Genomic DNA, 17,944 nt, shown 5'->3' on the forward strand with positions numbered 1-17,944 from the left:
GGTAAGGTTTTATCCTAACCTTAGAACTTCCAGTAGTTAGACAACATCCCAAGAAAATCTCTAAGACTTAACAATAACTTTTGGAAATTCACAGTTTCGTAAACTCTTCAGTAAATTTTTGCATGTTGACAAATATCTCCAAACTGCCATTGGTGGTGCCTCTGTTACAAGATGGCAACATAAAATCCACACGGGTGCATGTGGAAGCTAGACGGGAAGCTAGTGATGGTTAATTTCCCAAAAGACATGCTATTTCCGTCTATCACATCCCTGCAGTTACAACACTCCCATCCAACTTTCCCATCACCAAGAGAGGGCTCCAGGTGCATGCTCTTCTTTAATTGGTTTCTACTCTCACCTTCCTTTTAAGTCATCATTTTCTGGGATAATTGGTATCTGTGAATTCTCACTAGAGTCTGTTTCCTTCTACTGAAAAGGAACTTAAATTACAACCTAAGGAAGAAATATATTCTCTGTTTAACTGAATTTTCCCTGTTGTTTAATAACTAGTTCCATTTGCTGCATTCTGTAGTTATACATAGAGAGAAAAGTTAAAAACAAAAGAGTAAATTATGTTCATCAATATTTGAGCCCCATCTTCAGATAATTGATTCTATTAATTGATTTCAATTTTATTCTAATAACTAGGCAATAGATTTTACATTATTCCACATTTGCTTCTGCTAATGAAATTTTATATGTACATTAATTGCTAAGTACAGGTTTTGCAAAAACTCTTTGAAAGCTATCTTGCAGTTTCCTTTGAATCACAGGATTTCATGAACCACTGTTTATCCCTTTCAAAAGCTGTACTCTTCATATAGGTTATGGTGGGGTTGCTATCAGTATAAACCAAGGGTAATATAAGAAATTTCTCTTTGAAATGCATCGCTGTGTTTAAAGATAAGCTGAATACATTATTCTTTATATTACACAGTAAACTCCTTCTGTTATACCATAGGAAGGTTTCTCTCTGGTCCTAATTCCAGGAATAACTGTTTCATGTGAGCAACTGACGTCATAATTTTCTAGATATTGAAAATCAAATAACCAACTGCTTCCTTCATAGGCTTCCAGTAAGCTTAGCACCAAATTACTATTCTCCCCTTACAAATGCATAAGATTTTGTGGTATATATTTTTCAGAACTAGGCTCAGTCCTAAATCCATTTTACTTTCCAGCCCTTATCTTTCCTTTGCTTTAATTGTCTTACCTAATTTTAATTTAGCTTTTTCCTTATTCTCTCTCTATATATTTGGGAGTTTCCTCAAATTTTAAGTAGGGAAGGATATAAATGGATGGATCAACTGATGGATTATTGACATACACACTTGATATTGCTAGGATTTCCATCCTAAATTAATGCATTCATTCATTCATTGAGCCATTCATTTGACAAACACTGGTCCAGTTCCTGCTAAGGGAAAAGCATTGAAACAGGCACACAACAGATATATTGATGGCTCCTACCCTCAGGAACTTTACTGTGTGCAGGCAAGCCATAATATACAACTAATAATATATGATTAAAAAGTGATTGGTGTCATAAGAAAGTGCAATGAAAGTCTTATCTGACAAAGATCGCATTGCCAACCTATGCTAAGGACCATCTTTCCATGAACCCAGAAGAGGAAGCTAAAGCTCTCTTCACACCACTGTTGGAAGCTTCAGGTGAATCAACCTAAGTTATCAGTTACCGTTCTGGACTCCTTCAGAGGAACTGTCTTCTCAAAATAGGGAAAAGATTAATATAATTTTTAAACGAATGGATTCCAGTCCAGCGATTCAGAAATAGTATTCACAGTAGTAAATTTTTCTACATGCCTTGAAAAACATCAAGACATTATCTTGCTTTTCAAAACAATTTTGTTTGTGTTGTCATAGTCACAAAATGTTTTATGCATGTAATATTATTCTAAATATTTATTAACAGAAACTTAAGTTATTCTTAATATCAGGTTTTTAATTTAAATTATGAAAGTTGGTTGCTTTACAGTCTAAATAAACTAAGTTCCACATAAGTAGTAGAGACAGAATTAAATAGGAAAAATGTCATTTAGGAGATATTTAGAGTCAGCTCCACTATGCCCTTTTTATTTTATTTATCTTTTCAGGGCAATATAGTTAGTTAACTTTTAGAATGAAAGACCGCATTAAGAACAACAGTTCCTGAACATGATACACTGGTATCCCTGAGAAGGTCATTAATGAGCATTCTTTTTAAATATATATATATATAAAGAGAAAAAATATTTCATTGTAAAATACATTTGGAATCACAGACAACAGCAAGAATTCTCAGTAGCTTTCCCATGTGCTAATGTGTATTAAAGAGGAAGGTGAGTGGGAATGTATAACAGATAGCTAGTGGGAAGCAGCCACATAGCACAGGGAGATCAGCTCGGTGCTTTGTGACCACCTAGAGGGGTGGGATAGGGAGGGTGGGAGGGACGGAAACGCAAGAGGGAAGAGATATGGGAACATATGTATATGTATAACTGATTCACTTTGTTATAAAGCAGAAACTAACACACCATTGTAAAGCAATTATACTCCAATAAAGATGTTAAAAAAAAAACAAAAACAAGAGGAAGCTGAGTGGGTAAGAGCACACAATGTATTGAATATTTCAAGCTTATTTGACTCAGAACACTTTTTTTTTTTTTTTTTTTTGGCTGCATCAAGTAGCTTGCAGGATCTTAGTTCCCAGACTAGGGATGGAACGGAACCTCGGGCCACGGCAGTGAAAGCACGGAGTTCTAACCACCGACCTCCAGGGAACTCCCTCAGAACACTTTTTAACGCAGAACATCTTTAACATTTCATGGGCCACTACAGCGCCAGTTTGGTAAATGTTGCTCTAGGGCCCACTTCACATCACTGTCAGGTGTTCTCAGATAAATCAAATGTGAGACCTTAATGGAGCTTCTGGTATTTGGATGAAAACAGAAAGAAGAGTTGAGGGAGAAGTGCTAATTTAATATGAGTTTCTCCCACACAAAATCCCTGAGCAAATCAGTCATATGTCTCTGTGGTAGCTAAGTAAGGCCTCCACCACAAGATGTCCACGCCCTAATCCCTATAACCTGTGAGTGTCACCACAGATGGCAAAAGGGACCTTGCAGGTGGGATGAAGCTAGGGATTTTGAGATGAGAGATTATCCAGATGGACCCAGTGTAACCCCAAGGATCCTTATGAGGGAGGCAAGTGGATCAACAAGGGAGAAGGTGATGTGATGACAGAACCGGAGGCTGGAGTGATGTTTTTTGAATATGGAGGATGGGGTCAGGAGCCAAGAAATGCAGGCAGCCTCTAGAATGGGGACAAGGCAGGGAAACAGATTCTCCCCTAGAGCCTTCAGAGGAATCACAGCCCTGCCAACACCTTGGTTTCAACCCAGTGAAACCCACTTGGGACGGCTGATCTCCAGACTATAAGGTAATACATTTGTGTTGTTTTAAGCCAGTAAATTTGTGGAAATTTATTACAGCAGCAATAGGAAATTAATATAGTCTCTTAGTAGTCAAAAATTTAAAAATAACTCTTATGAATCATAACTCTAGCTTTCAGCGGTTTAAACTATTGTTTTCTTTGGTGGAAAAATGGTTTTAAGAGAAGCACCAGATATCTTTGAACCCTGAAAATAATTGGGGGTTGAGGGTCACTCACCTTTTGCTTTAAATATTTCTTCTATTGAATTTTTTATAAGAAACACTTATTGGGACGTCTCTGGTGGCGCAGTGGTTAAGAATCCGCCTGCCAATGCAGGGGACACGGGTTCGAGCCCTGGTCCAGGAAGATCCCACATGCCGCGGAGCAACTAAGCCCGTGTGCCACAACTGCTGAGCCCGTGCTCTAGAGCCTGCAAGCCACAACTACTGAGCCCGTGTGCCACAACTACTGAAGCCTGTGTGCCTAGAGCCCGCGCACCGCAACGAAGAGTAGCCCCCGCTCGCCGCAACTACAGGAAGCCCATGTGCAGCAAAAAAAGACCCAACGCAGCCAAATAAATAAATAAATAAAAGAAGCACCTATTATTTTAATGGAAAACAATTAGTTGAAATTAATAAAATAATTTGGGTTTGGATATTCAGTGGGGTCTATCAGAAGTTCATGCATCTTTTCATAGTCAGAAATAACCATGCCCTTCTGTAAAGCTGCAAGAGCTGACCCAGTTAGGCAAGGGTATTGATGAGTGCAGGAATAAGTGTTTATGCAGCAAACCTACACCTAAGAATGATTGGGTCAGTGTTAGATAATGTTTTGTGGGTGTAATTCTTCCAGCAAGGAGGCCAGGAAGGTGTCTACGTTGCCAGACTACTGGGCAAAATTTCCAAGAAACGGCAGGCCTCTTGCTCCTACTCCTACAGAGAGAAAGAGAGCCACTCAATTCACCAGTTTCCTTCTGATTCAAGATAACTCCAGATCTGTTTGTAAGCCAGGTCTCTGTCAGCTGGCACAATATGTAAAAATGTTAAATAGCTCCTGAGTAAGAACTCAGGTCAAATAACTCTCCATGTCAGAAGCTCAGAGTTCAAAAGTGTTTTTCCTTGTTAACATGTTTTAAACTTGTTAATAATTAGCCATGTTACTGAACACACAACATGAAAGCTTTTAGATACTCAATCTGATATTAAAATCAAATAAAAGAAGCTAAAAAAAATAAGAGAAACTGAAAGGTTGTTCAGCCTTCTAAACATGCACTGTGAGTTTGGGGGTGTTTTGTTTGGTTGGTTTTGTTTTGTTTTGTATCACACACTTGCTTAAAGACTAAGATGTTGGGGCCTTAATCTCTAAAAAGAGTGCATCCAGTCTTCACTCAGGCAGTGAAGTGAAGGACCACATCTTCTGTAACAGGGATTTTCACTGCATCTAGATTGTAAAGTAACAACAAAAAGAAGCATGTAATTTCTTCTCTAAAACCGAAGCCAGTCCTAAAGGCGTTTAAGAGGGCAGCTGTCAGGGCTTCCAGAAGTGCTCTTTGTGTGGCCCATGGAGGAGGGAGGATATTACTTGGTGAAAAGCTGAAGAAATCAATGCTCAAGTAGAACAGTATGAAAGGTGTGCACTTCCGCTTTACCATTTTACATGATGCTGCTTCTAAGAGACAGCTGACTGCAGTGGTAATGAGCTAACCTTCTGTACTACGCTTATCTGTGTTGGAATCCTGTGTCTTCTAGGGGACTCTGAGCATTGCTTAACCTTCCTGTTTCTTCATTTGTAAAATGAGGACAATAGTACTAACACAGTTACTCATAAGGCTGTTGGGATTGAATGAATTAATGTATGTAAAGTGCTTCTAAGCACCTAGGTATAACAAGACATTGCATATGTACTAGCCCTTATGCTTTTACCTCTACATTTTTCTGTCCCTAAATGAATGTTCAGAATATTAGCTGCCAGCTATATTCTCCCCTTGAACAGTCCAGGGACTAAATTATGGACCCTCTAGGGGTACAAGCCCTTAACCCCACCACCACCACCCCTGACCCAACCCAGAATCTGCCCCTCGATCCAGAACTAAGAATTTCTGGAGGACAGAACTCATACCATTCCCAGAAACCTTTACACCAGCACTCAGCCTACCTCTTCCAAGGGAAGCTCCTTCAAGCCAGGCAAGGTGTTCCCCTTCTGTGGAGCCTCCCAGAAATATTAATGCTGAGTGGAAAGAAAGCCCTCTCTGAGGGATGTGCTGCACTGCATGCTGGCTGGTACTCTCCCCCTTAACCACCTTATTCCTACTATGCTCTGGACCAATGCATGAGAATCATCTGATGAAAATTCAGATTCCTCAGTCTATCCTGAGATTCTGACTTGGTAGCTGAGGTAGGGCCCCAGGAGAGGCCACAGACCACACTCTGGGAAACCCTGCCTGTTCCAGGCAGAGATGCTTAACCTAGTGGCAGCTGTTAGAGCAGGACCACATCTTATTTGTCTTTGTACCACCAGATCTAGCACTTAGTAGTTGCTTAATAAAATTACTGTTGCATGAATGAGTGAGAGCAGGAGGAATAACACTTGTCCTTCATAGATGGGAGAAACAATCTATTGCCCAACGCATAGAGGAGTGCAAACCTAGCAGAGAAAGATCACAAGTTGACGTTTTTAAGAGGTTTTCCTCTTTAGGAGTTCCAGGTACAGAGAATGTACAAGACAAAATTTCAACTTCTACATATAATTTTTTAAGTCATCCTTCATCCTAGGTATAGAATTTTTTTTTTTTTTTTTGCGGTACGCAGGCCTCTCACTGTTGTGGCCTCTCCTGTTGCGGAGCACAGGCTCCGGACGTGCAGGCTCAGCGGCCCTGGCTCACGGGCCCAGCCGCTCCGCGACACGCAGGATCCTCCCGGACCGGGGCACGAACCCGTGCTCCCGGCATTGGCAGGCCGACTCTCAACCACTGCGCCACCAGGGAAGCCCCCTAGAAATTTTTTGATTGAAGAACAGACATGGGTCATTCCTGCTTAAAATTGATCACTGACATCTGAACTAACTTGTCATGGATTAATCATAAAGTGACTGAAAAAATAAGCGGCCTCTGTGTTCTTGACTTTCTTTCCTCTGCTTTATACTTTATTTTTCATTTAAGTAGCAAAGCAATTCTATGAGAGTTTGTGATACTCCAAATCTCAATTAAAATACCAAATGGCACTCATCTTAACCAAAACCACACCTTAATACTTAAAAGTCATTCAAATTTGGCAAAATATTTAGCCTCACCACTCTTTAAAGACTCAGCACACATTCATGGTATCTTTCTGTCAAAGTAGAGTATCACTAGAATTGCCAAAAGTACCTCTTGTTTTCCAGACTGTTACTAAAATATTTGTGTGCTCCTTCAGCAGATTTCATTGAAAATAGAATGATCCTGGCATCAGGGAGCCAACCATCCTCATCCAGTCTGCAGGGCTGACTCCGTTATTATCTTCCGCATATCATTTCAAATCACTTAACCTTTCTGCATTCTGTATATCCAAGAAACCTGGGACCAGTGAAAGAAAAGTGCTTGTCAGCTATTCTATAGGAACATGGGAAAAAGAAATGAGGTAATGCTGAGAAGGGCCAGTTTTATCCAATCACATGAACAAAGGAATTGTGCAAAATGTCTCCTTACTTCCTGGACAGATGGTGCTTCTGAGAATTGAAAGATTAGAGCAGAAAGTAAGGAGAGGAGGTGCTAGAAGCCTTAAACCCTAGGAGAAAGAGGGAAGAGTGGCCATGATTTGATAGGGGGAAGTAGAGGAATAAAGCTAAGATGAAAACCTCACTAAGATGAGGAATACATGGGAAAGAGGAATGCCAAGAGCACAGGAGAAATAGTCATTCTCATGAGTTGCTAGCAAAAATAATTTAGCGTATCAACTTTCAGGCAAATTGCATTTATTCTAGAGTAATGTTTGATGGGAATGTTAATTGGTCATGGTTCTATTTGGGCAGGGAGGGCAAGGCAGAGGAGAGGAACACTCTATTTCTACTGGTCATGGTTAGAACTTAGTGTTGTTTGCATTCTACCTATTCTTTTTTTGGACTGAGACAACCTGAAAAGCAGTTTCTCCGTATGTAGCCAGGCCTCCGCGACAGGAAGCTGCGGCCCCAGAACCTCCATGTGAGTCTCCACCAAGGCTAATACTAGAGTGACAGAATGGTCTCTCAGCAAAAGGCTCAGAGGAGCTAAGACTTTTTGGGTTTTATTTTTTCATTCCTGAAAACAGGTGGAAAAAGAACAATCATTACTGCTCAGATTGGGGGCAAAAGTGAAGAAAGGGAGAAAAGTAGCACTACGTATTGAGCATCTATTTGCCCGGGGCTGTCCAATGGACTTTGCATGTGCTATTTCATTTAACCCTCAAATGTTAACCAAGTTCATCTTACTGAGCACTTACTATGTAGTAAGCACTGTACCAAGCATTTTGATAGATTGTTTCAAAGATGAAATAAAATCAGGAATTGGATATTACTGTTATTCCCAATATATGAATGAAGAGAATGAGGCTTAGAAAGGATAAATAAGTTGCTCAAGGTCACGTGATTAATAAGGGATCCAGGGTTAAAATACTTGTCTGTGTGACTCTAACTCTTGCGTTTATACTAAACTAACACTCAGAAAGTAAAAAATCCAATAATTATTTTTCTATTAAAATATAAATATCTTAAAATTCTATAGTTTTCTCATATGCTTATGTATGTATAATGAATAGTAAATACAGTATAAAAAATATTTAATCCAAGAAATAGCAAAGGAAACACTCTAAATATCCATAAATAGGGACCCGTTAAATTATGGTACAGTAAAATGCTATATGGTCTTTAAAAGAATAAGCCAACTGTACTTAGACTAATCAAAAAGTTGATGAGGGGAACTTCTTTATTTTGCAATAAATGCAAAAATGAATGGAGAACTAGAAAATTATTTTGCAACCCCTAATGGAATAATGGACTGAGGCAGTGATAAACACTGGATGTCAAAAACATTAGACAAAATGTAGATGGGAAGCTTTACAATAGGCAGATCAGATTGACACCACCCAAATCCTCTGCTCAATCTTTGAATCACTCAAAATCAAACGTGAGACATATGAGCCTCTTAAGGTGATGCAGCAAGAGCACAGCAGGCACCATCTAGGAAGGATTCTTGCCAAAAATATTCAATCTGAATCCAATCAAGTCTCAAATACAAGGGACAGAGGAACAAGTTGAACACCACATGGACGGAACAGTCAAATCCAGAAGGTGTGGTCTTCTGCAAGATAAATAACTTAAGTTTCTTAAATGAATGGATGCCTTTTTTTAAGGAAGAGAATTATTAAAGTTTAAAAGTGTCAATAGATGCCATATGTGGACCTATTTGACTTTTAATTTAAACAAAACAACTTTAAAAAGATATTTTTGAGAAAATTAGGGAAATTGAAAAATAGATTGGATTTTAGATTATTAAAAAATATTGGGCTTCCCTGGTGGCACAAGGGTTGAGAGTCCGCCTGCCGATGCAGGGGACACGGGTTTGTGCCCCGGTCTGGGAAGATCCCACATGCCGCGGAGCGGCTGGGCCCGTGAGCCATGGCCGCTGAGCCTGCGCGTCGGGAGCTTGTGCTCCGCAACGGGAGAGGCCACGTAACGGGAGAGGCCACAACAGTGAAAGGCCCGCGAACCGCAAAAAAATAATAATAAATTAATTTTCTGAGACGTGATAATGGCATTGTAGTAGGTTTTTGTTCAGTATGTCTTAGGAATACATACTAAAGTATTTATGGGTGAAATTACATGATATCTTGGATTTATTTTAAAACACTCCTGAGAAAAAAGGAGAGCTATAGTTGAAACCAGATTAGCAAAGGTATTCTTACGGAAATCGTCCAACATATACAATAGCAGAGAAATAATACAATGAATCTGCATTCATCCAACTTCAACATTTTGCCTATCTTGATTCAAGTTATTCCTCCCACACGTATCTTTTCTTATATATTTTAAAGTAAATCTCAAACATCAGACAACATATCATTTCACTCATAAATATATCAACATGTATCACTAATCAATAAGGAGTTTTTCTTTTTCACATAACAACTAGGCCAATATCACATGGAACAAAATTAATGATAATCTCTTGATATTTTCTAACATACAGTAAGATTGTCAAAATATTGATATGTATGTTGAAGCTGGATAATAGATATCTGGGAGGGGTCATTATACATGCTAATCTTGTGTATGTTTGAAATTTTTCATAATAAAACACTTGCTTAAAAAATAAGCAACTTTGTATGTACTGATATGGAAAAATGCTCAAGACATATTAAGTGAAAAAAGACACAGAATAGTGTACGTACTATGCCACAATTTGTGTTTAACAAGATATAGAGATACGTGTGTGTACATATATACATCTATATAGATAGATAGATAGAGAGAGAGAAAGTCATGAAATACAATCGGAAAATACACATGGAACTAAAAACAGTGATTGTCTCTGAGGAGGGGAACTAGAGCACAGGGGAAGGAAGAAGATATGTTTATCCTTTTGTGTCTTTTGAATTTAGGGTTGTATATTATATATACAAAAACATAAATCATTCATAAATTAAAAGAAAAAAACAATGTATAGACACCTGGTGTATCATGTATCATCAAAACTAATCATTAACTGTGATTATCAGTCACAGCTTAAACTAATCTAACTTTGGTATCCTACCAGATTTATGTTGGAAAATTGCTCTGATATCTCTAAAATCAGAAATCTCCAGCCATCTGTTTAATCCAATGTTCTGTTCTGGGTTTTCAAGCTACTATGGTCTAAAAGATTGCCACTTCAGCTTATTGTTATCTCCCTTACTTACTACCTCATGTTTGGCTTATTCTGGTTCAAACCTTTTTATATTTCTATGTTCCAGCGTTTCCTCAGTAGAGCAAAGCCTCTCTGTTTATTTCTCTGGTGGTTAAGCTGAAAGCAAGACCACCTTTCAAAACTGTCCCACATCCAAATGAGACCTGTATTACAATCCAGCTGCTACAGATCATTTTCTGCCCTTCCAACCTAGCTAAGTGTTGATCAACTAACATATACCAGTCTAGCTGTCATTACGGGGGATTTGCCTTTTTTCCAAATTAAATTTTAAATAATTTAAACAGATTAGTGCCTAAACACAAAAATATATAGTTGTCTCTTTACAGCAACAATTTAGGTTTAACTGAGGCAGCATATTGGGAGCTTATAAAGCACCAAGGCATCTCCTTTTTAAATATTTTTTTTTTCTAAATTTCTTCTTTTCAATCCCAAATGGAAAATGAAGCCAGAGTACATAACAAATAGAAAATCATGGAATGTTATTCCCTGTGTGAAACTTTAGAGCAACAATTATTTTTAGTAACATCTGGGCCAAATGTTCTTACAGGATTCAGTTTATTCTGAAATTAAATACCATACAATATCAGGATGAGGAGTTTAAAATTCTGCCGTATTACTCCACAAGTAACTTTACAACTAGAAAGAATATGCTTTTATATATACCAACAGTTTTAGTAAGCATAAAATGTACAACATGGAGTAATAATAGTCTTTTCTGGACAAAACATAATAATTGTGTGACTGTGAAATCATGCAAAATCTACTTTGTAAATCAGCTTCATTCTTCATTAGGGATGGCTTAATGTTTCTTTTATTATAAAACCCAATAATATTGAGTTATGAGGAAAAGTTATTGAATGGCAGAGTTGATGTTTCAACACCAAGATGAGAAAAAAGATCTAATATGTAAACCTTTCTGGAACCTATTTTTCATTAACACTTGAATAGCACATTTAAGGGTATACTTTCAAGTGTCACAAACAAAACCTGCAACAATGGGTAGGTATTCTGAATGGCTAGCATGAAAGGATTTGTCAAATTGCTTTGCTAAAAACCAAGGCACAAGCAGTTCAGTTTGGATTACTTAGATATTTTCTGTTTTTCTACAATTTATTCTCTTAAGAAGTCAAAGAAATCCTGCTTTGAAGTTTCAACCACTAAGCTTACACCTTTAGAGAGCTGGCCTCTGAGTGGTTGGCAATTTTGTGAACAAGCAACATCCTGTACCAGCTACTGTGCCCAGCTGAGAAGGCAAAGGTAAAAGTCGGCCTCTCTCTCGAGGAACTTAAAGAAATCTAAGCTATGAGGGCAACTGACTACCCAAGTTCGGGGACGTGAACTAATATACAAAAGGAGGAAAATATAACAAATATGATAATGTGCTTTTTTAGATTTTTAGTAATATCATTCTGTGAAATAACTGTATTAGTGCATTAAATAACATTGATTACCTTTAGGAAGTCTTAATCATTGCAAAACTTTATAGTAAAAGTCTACCCTGTTTTGGATAAAGCTAAAAGAGCTACCCTTTTAATAATAAGGACCTGTAATGCAAAATTTTGTTAAATTACATTTTCATTAGGAACTTGCTACGGGGACTGTCTTCTAGATACTGAAAGTAGAACTAACAAGCAGGTAAGTATTACTTCTAAGCATTCCCTGTACCTTTCAACCATATCACACCACGATTCATTAACACAACGAAATCTTACCTAAAATAAAGGCATTCCCTCCTCATCTGTAAATCAACATCCCCCCCCATCACCAAATCTGTGTTGTATGTAGATAAAAAAGGCTTTGTCACAACCTTTTAGTTTGTGTACAAAACTCGATAGAAATCTATAGTTGAAACAATAAGCATAAGTTATAAGAGAAAGCGCTTTAGACTTCGAAAGACCCGGTTGGAATCTCAGCTAACAAGTCATGTGCTTTGGGGCAAGTTTACCTTACTGTCTGTGAAATGTCCATAAATAAATGAAATGTTGGTACCGGGTATAGCATATGGGAAGTGCTGAACACGTGGTAATGGCTATTGTTATTATTATTATTGCTTATGATACTTCCTCAAAATATGATAAAAAGGCACAAATCAAATGGGGTAAGATTAAAATAAAGGATCTAACTGAGTCAGTAAAACCCAATACTGAGTCTTGAATGATAGAATTGTCTTTACAACGGAGGACAGTAGATAGTCTTTTTCTAAATCAGTATACACAGAACGGCTTTTCTACCCAGTCTTCTCAAAGGCTGTGATGTAGTGGTGCTTTCAAATGTAGTGTTGTGCAATAGATCTTCATGCCTTCTTTTCCATGCTCAAGACAAAGGACAAAAATATGCTGAAGACCTACACCAAACCCAAAGCCCAAAAGACAATAAACAGTTTTCACAAGGAAGCCCTCCATCTAAACAGTTTAGAGAGTTGGGTGCAAATTAGGCTTACGAGATTGTTCTAAAAAGCAGCATTAATTAAACCAGACTGGAGTGTAGAAGCTTGAATTCATGATCAGAAAAATCAATCTATAACTTCCATTGACCCCAAACTGCAATCTCAGATTTCACGTTGAAGCTGGCAGAGTTACTAGCACAGTAAACAGTAGCATCTGGCTCTCATGTGGGATGGTGTATACAATGGACTGATCCATAACTTTAGTCTACTTTAGACATTTAGATGGATGGGCTAAGAGCCCAGTGTGTTATAATAACCCTGAAAAGCTTTTGGCTCTGCCTGTGAACACATTAGCATTAACTTAAATCTGTTGCTTTGTTTACCACAAGAGGTATTTTCTTGTGCTTTCAGCCTAAATGGAACCAGTTAAAGGCACCCAAGACCTGAGAGTGAAATTTACAACCAGGACAGCAGCTATTCACTGTATTGAGACTCCGGTGAACATCCTTTTTTTTTTTGGATTTCCTCTTAAGTTACATCTTTTTAAAATAAGTGGTACCTTTATTTGGAGTCTCTGTCTCTCCACAGTAGGAACATTAATGCCTAATTTCCCTTTTCTGTTTTTTGGCCCTCTCCATAACCTGAAGCTGAAAATAAAAAATCAGAGGGTTCCTTGACTATGTCACCATTCAGAAATGTCACACATGCAGCCATTTGTTTCTAAGCTAGAGAGTGCAGGCTCTTTAGAACAGTGTTCCAATTATTCTTGTTGAAACCACTCAAAGCTACCAGAACTAATTTCTCCCAATATATCACTAGAGTTTAACGTCTAGAATGAAAAGATGCCCTCACTGGACCAGTAGAAACTGATGATTGCACACTAAGGATATAATCAGAGGGTCTCTGTATTGTAGTCAAGGTTTCCAAAAAATGTAATGAAACAACACCCAACCTAATTATGTGTTTATTGCTTTTACAAATAGCATTAACATAGACAAATTACATGTGACATTTATTCATAATTATATTGATTTCAAAGAAATATGTGAATCTCACCCTGACTAAAATTAGACTGAATAATTTACAGATGGGCATTCTAATACCATTAAGGAACAGCATAACATTGTGTTACATTTTAAATTGCATTATACTCATAAGCAGGCATTGTAGTATTCTTTATATTCTATCCCTCAATCAGTAAGTATTTTTTGAAATCTCTTTGGGGTCTAGCAGTAATCTAAGGAGAGGAGGTCAAGCTGAAACTTTATTTTAAATTAAACATCCCTTATACACGGTTTTAAATATGTCACCATAAATAGGGCCTGCATAAACAAAGAACATTAATATGACTCTGAAAACTACCCAACGGGGAAGAAGCTTCTAAATGATCTTGTGGTATTTGATTTGCCAAAACTGAACAATAATCCCTTTATTAATTAGGGTGGTCCTCATTTCTGGTACGGCAAGATTGGAAAACTAATGATCAGGTATTTGAAATCTCATCACATGACCTGCAAAGAATATATACATGCCATGCCCCTAAGAAAAAGAAACTTAATTTTCTCTTTAAGGACTTTCCAACCTATTCCAAGATATTCTTAGGCAAGTGAAATGGCAGTGGTTTTATTATTCCAGCAATACCATAGCTAAAGAAAAAGAAAAAGAACCTGAAATTGAAAGAACACCTAAGTTTGTAGGAAAATACTCTTTCCTTAAGTTATGTGACTGCAGAGGTGCACTGAGATCTAGGTTCTGGTCCTGATTCTGTCACTCATCACATGTATAACTCTGGCCAGTTTCCCCCTCTGTAAAATAAGGGGGTGAACTGTCAGTCCTTAAGGTTTGTTCAGCTCTAAGTTCCTAACTGCGCATGTCTTCCCTGAAAAGTAGTATGGGGTATAGATGGCCTCTCTGCATTAATCATAACCTGCCCAAAGTAATGATTAAGACAAGGGAACACAAAGACAGTAAATGGAGCTTGTGCGAGTGAGATGGGGAAATGGGTAACTTTTCTTCCATTTCTTTTCATAGCAGTGTATTAATTTTTGAAGAAAAGAAATTCTAAAACTCCCATAAATGGGCATCTCTACCCTGAGAAGCAGGAATTGTTTGCTTACAGAGAGATGAGGGCTCCTCAAGTTTCTATCCAAGGAATCAACACGCCCAAGCATGGACATCACTTCATCAGGCTTCCCCTCAGAGAGAGATGGTGTTTGGCACATGGCCAGAAAAGGGGGTGTGGTCTCAGGCTGGTCAGAGAAGGCAGAGAGAGAGCGCTGGGTCAGTAATACCTCTGAAAACATTCCTCACACTGGGCTCACCTACTCTCCGCCGAGCACCAGCTGCATTTCCTCTGCCCTTTGTCAGCGTCTCTGGAATAACTCACAAATTTACAGGCAGTGATAGGGCCCTTTCCAGCATAAATCTGCCTTCACTCAACAATATGGAAGGAGGACAAGGTAGGGTGGGGCAGGACAGGGGGAAGCTCATTTTTCTATGCTTCATTTGATTTGGTTTGTACTCTATTCCACAGAGTCACAGGATGAATTGGAACCCTTTCTGCACTGAGTGCTCATGCGAGTTAGTGGAATAAAATGGCAAGTGAATAATCCATGTTCACAACACTATGGGTGGGGCAAGCTCTTGTCTGTTGTTTGATGTTCTGTGACTTAAACCATCTATTGCAAAAGGCTATAAAAAAGAATAGACCTCATCTCAGCTTACTTTCTTTGCTCCCATCTCACCATCTTTCCCACCCAAAAGTTTCTTCAATGGCTACATGTTTCTGGAACCAGTCTTTGGCCCCAAAGCCTACAGTTTGTGCAGAGACTCACAGAAAAGACTAGGGTTATCCCTCAAAATAAAACAAAAAAAGAATAAATATTTTACAATGCTTAAAGATATAGCCTAATTATTTAGTTGCTATTGTCTTTCAAGTGGACATCCTATACCTTGACCTAAAACTCTGTCAAGTTTTCATAGAAAAGTACTAAGGCAAAGAAACGATTTGTTCTCCTAAATTTCCCTTTAAAGTCCCTTCCAACCACACACACTTATTTTTACTTATCTCTAAAACAAATGTAGTGTCATATGCCCAGAAGAAACAGTAAGATGTTATTGAATTTATTCCCTTGCTCTCCAAAAAGCCCACACCTAAACATTGCCAAGGTGAGGATCTCTTCTGATGCATGAGTGTGGGAATGTGATGCTTGTTACCAGCAAAAAACCAAAAAGCAGTGCTTAGAAATCTGTGCTCTAGCACTTCTCACTGCTCTTTAATTCGGCTTTTGAAGCAGGCAACAATTTGCTTGCTGGGAAAAAGGGCAGAGAACTCCATCATTCTTCCACTACCGGCACCTGTTCTGCCAGCTGACCCCACCTAATATAAATTAGACCATTAAAAATCGCAATTTACCAGTAACTACCTAAATCTACATGCTCCTCACTGCTGGTTCACCCTCCTTCCCCTCTCACCAGCCACTCACCCAAAACAGAAAAGAGGCGGCAACCACTAAATATTTATCCAGCACAGACACAGCCAATATCTTAACAGAAGCAGTGATTCTGACCAAGAGAGCCACCACCCTCTTTCCCCTCTCCCTGCTTACCATACAGAGAATACCAAGTCCACTCATGGGTCTGTGAATCTGAAATCAATTCGCTTTAACCAGCTCTAACAAATCTACCCTAGAATTACAAAAATAGAAAATGAAATTCAGAAAGACACATCCTGTGGAGAACAAACAGAAATCAGGGCTGGGGGACATTTGCACATCAGTGCTGCCTATGAACTCCAGGATGGCACAGAAAGCAATGCTGCCCAGCCCAGATCCGGGAGAGTGTTTTACAAAGGGCTTCCAGAAACCCCCATCAACACCAGTGCTTCCTTTCCGCTTCCAAAATGCTCTGAATAAAGACCTTCTTTAAGCACTTACTGGGAGCAGCAGCTTCTCTCAGCAATGCGCCCGTGAGTCACGCAGCAGGAGGGGTCCCTGAGCAGGGCAAATCGGAGAGCCCCCAGCTTCCCAGCAAGCTGATGTCTAGCAGACAGTAGCCCAGGAGCCGACTTTCCCATTACAGCCTCAGACTGTAATCCATGTGCTTTCGGCGGGCCAGTCCCAGCTGCCCACAGAGCACCACATGATCTGCTCTGACATCAGATCAGCCAGACGTGACAGCCCATCGGCCAGCCTCTTCCACACTCATGGGTTGCATCATTTGGGTGCCTTTAGCTTGCCTTTAAGCAGGTGGTACAGAGTAAGGAACTGTTGTTTTCTCACAAAGTGTTTTTTTATTTGTTGCCTGATTCCTTCTGTTTCTAACAGAAGGAAAAAATAAGAAAGAAAGCACTTGGATTCGTTTGCAGCCAGAATTTATCAGCTGTATGGGAAGTAACTGGACTTCCACACCTGGTTCAGGGAAGGTGAGGAATGAGCCACTGTCAAGATGCCAATACCAGAGGGGTGATTTCATCTGCAAATCACCACCACCTCCCCCATGTTTCTGTAGATCATCATGTATATAATATATGATATTATATATATCATAAAATAGCAGTGGGTTTTGTGTAGATTTTATAAGCTAGGCACCACAGATGTTAGTTCATGGAAGATCTCAGGGAGGTAACCACTAGACTCAGTGCCAATTACAATAATCCCACCGTGAGGGCACTCATATACAGTCCAACAGAAAAAGACTTGTAGATCTAGACGGACAGAGGTAAGTAGGTAGAAAGTCAGGATGATCTATTCTTGCTTGTGTTCATTCATTCAGTAACCATTTATTGATCACATGTTAGGTACCCAGCACAAGGGGGGAATATTAAATTGGGGGGGGTGAATATTTGAACAATATGCATAGTTGCAAGTTTTTTTTTTAATTTGGCACAGGGTTTCTAATTCTATTTCTGTAATATGCAGTGGAAGTAATAGCTTTATGAAGGCTTTTTACGATATGTTCTGTGTCGAACACTGAATCTGAAGGCTGATAACAAAACCATGTTCTACCCTAATTTCATTATGATAAATGGGGATAAATGTAACCTTTAAGGAAAGAATAACCAAAATTATTAAGCTTTTATGAAGCAAAATCATAGCCAAGCTAGGCAGCAAGGACCAGAAATGTATTCTTCCCTAATCAAGAGAAGAATTCACTCTGTGTGCTTTAACTATATTACTTCCTGTGAATTTGGTTAATCAACTGCATTTCAGAT

At 38.8% G+C, this 17,944-nt stretch overlaps 1 protein-coding gene and 1 pseudogene across 2 annotated transcripts in view; one reads left to right on the forward strand and one right to left on the reverse strand.

The window, feature by feature from the left end:
- The window catches only part of ANK2 (ankyrin 2), a 680,317-nt gene that overhangs the window by 549,576 nt on the left and 112,797 nt on the right, over positions 1-17,944 (reverse strand). The window lies entirely within an intron of this gene.
- Positions 1-17,944, forward strand: part of LOC307186043 (ATP synthase F(0) complex subunit C1, mitochondrial-like) — a 64,612-nt pseudogene that overhangs the window by 15,121 nt on the left and 31,547 nt on the right. The window lies entirely within an intron of this gene.

Source organism: Stenella coeruleoalba (genome assembly GCF_951394435.1).
Source record: "Stenella coeruleoalba genome assembly, chromosome: 4".
Classification (NCBI taxonomy): domain Eukaryota; kingdom Metazoa; phylum Chordata; class Mammalia; order Artiodactyla; family Delphinidae; genus Stenella; species Stenella coeruleoalba.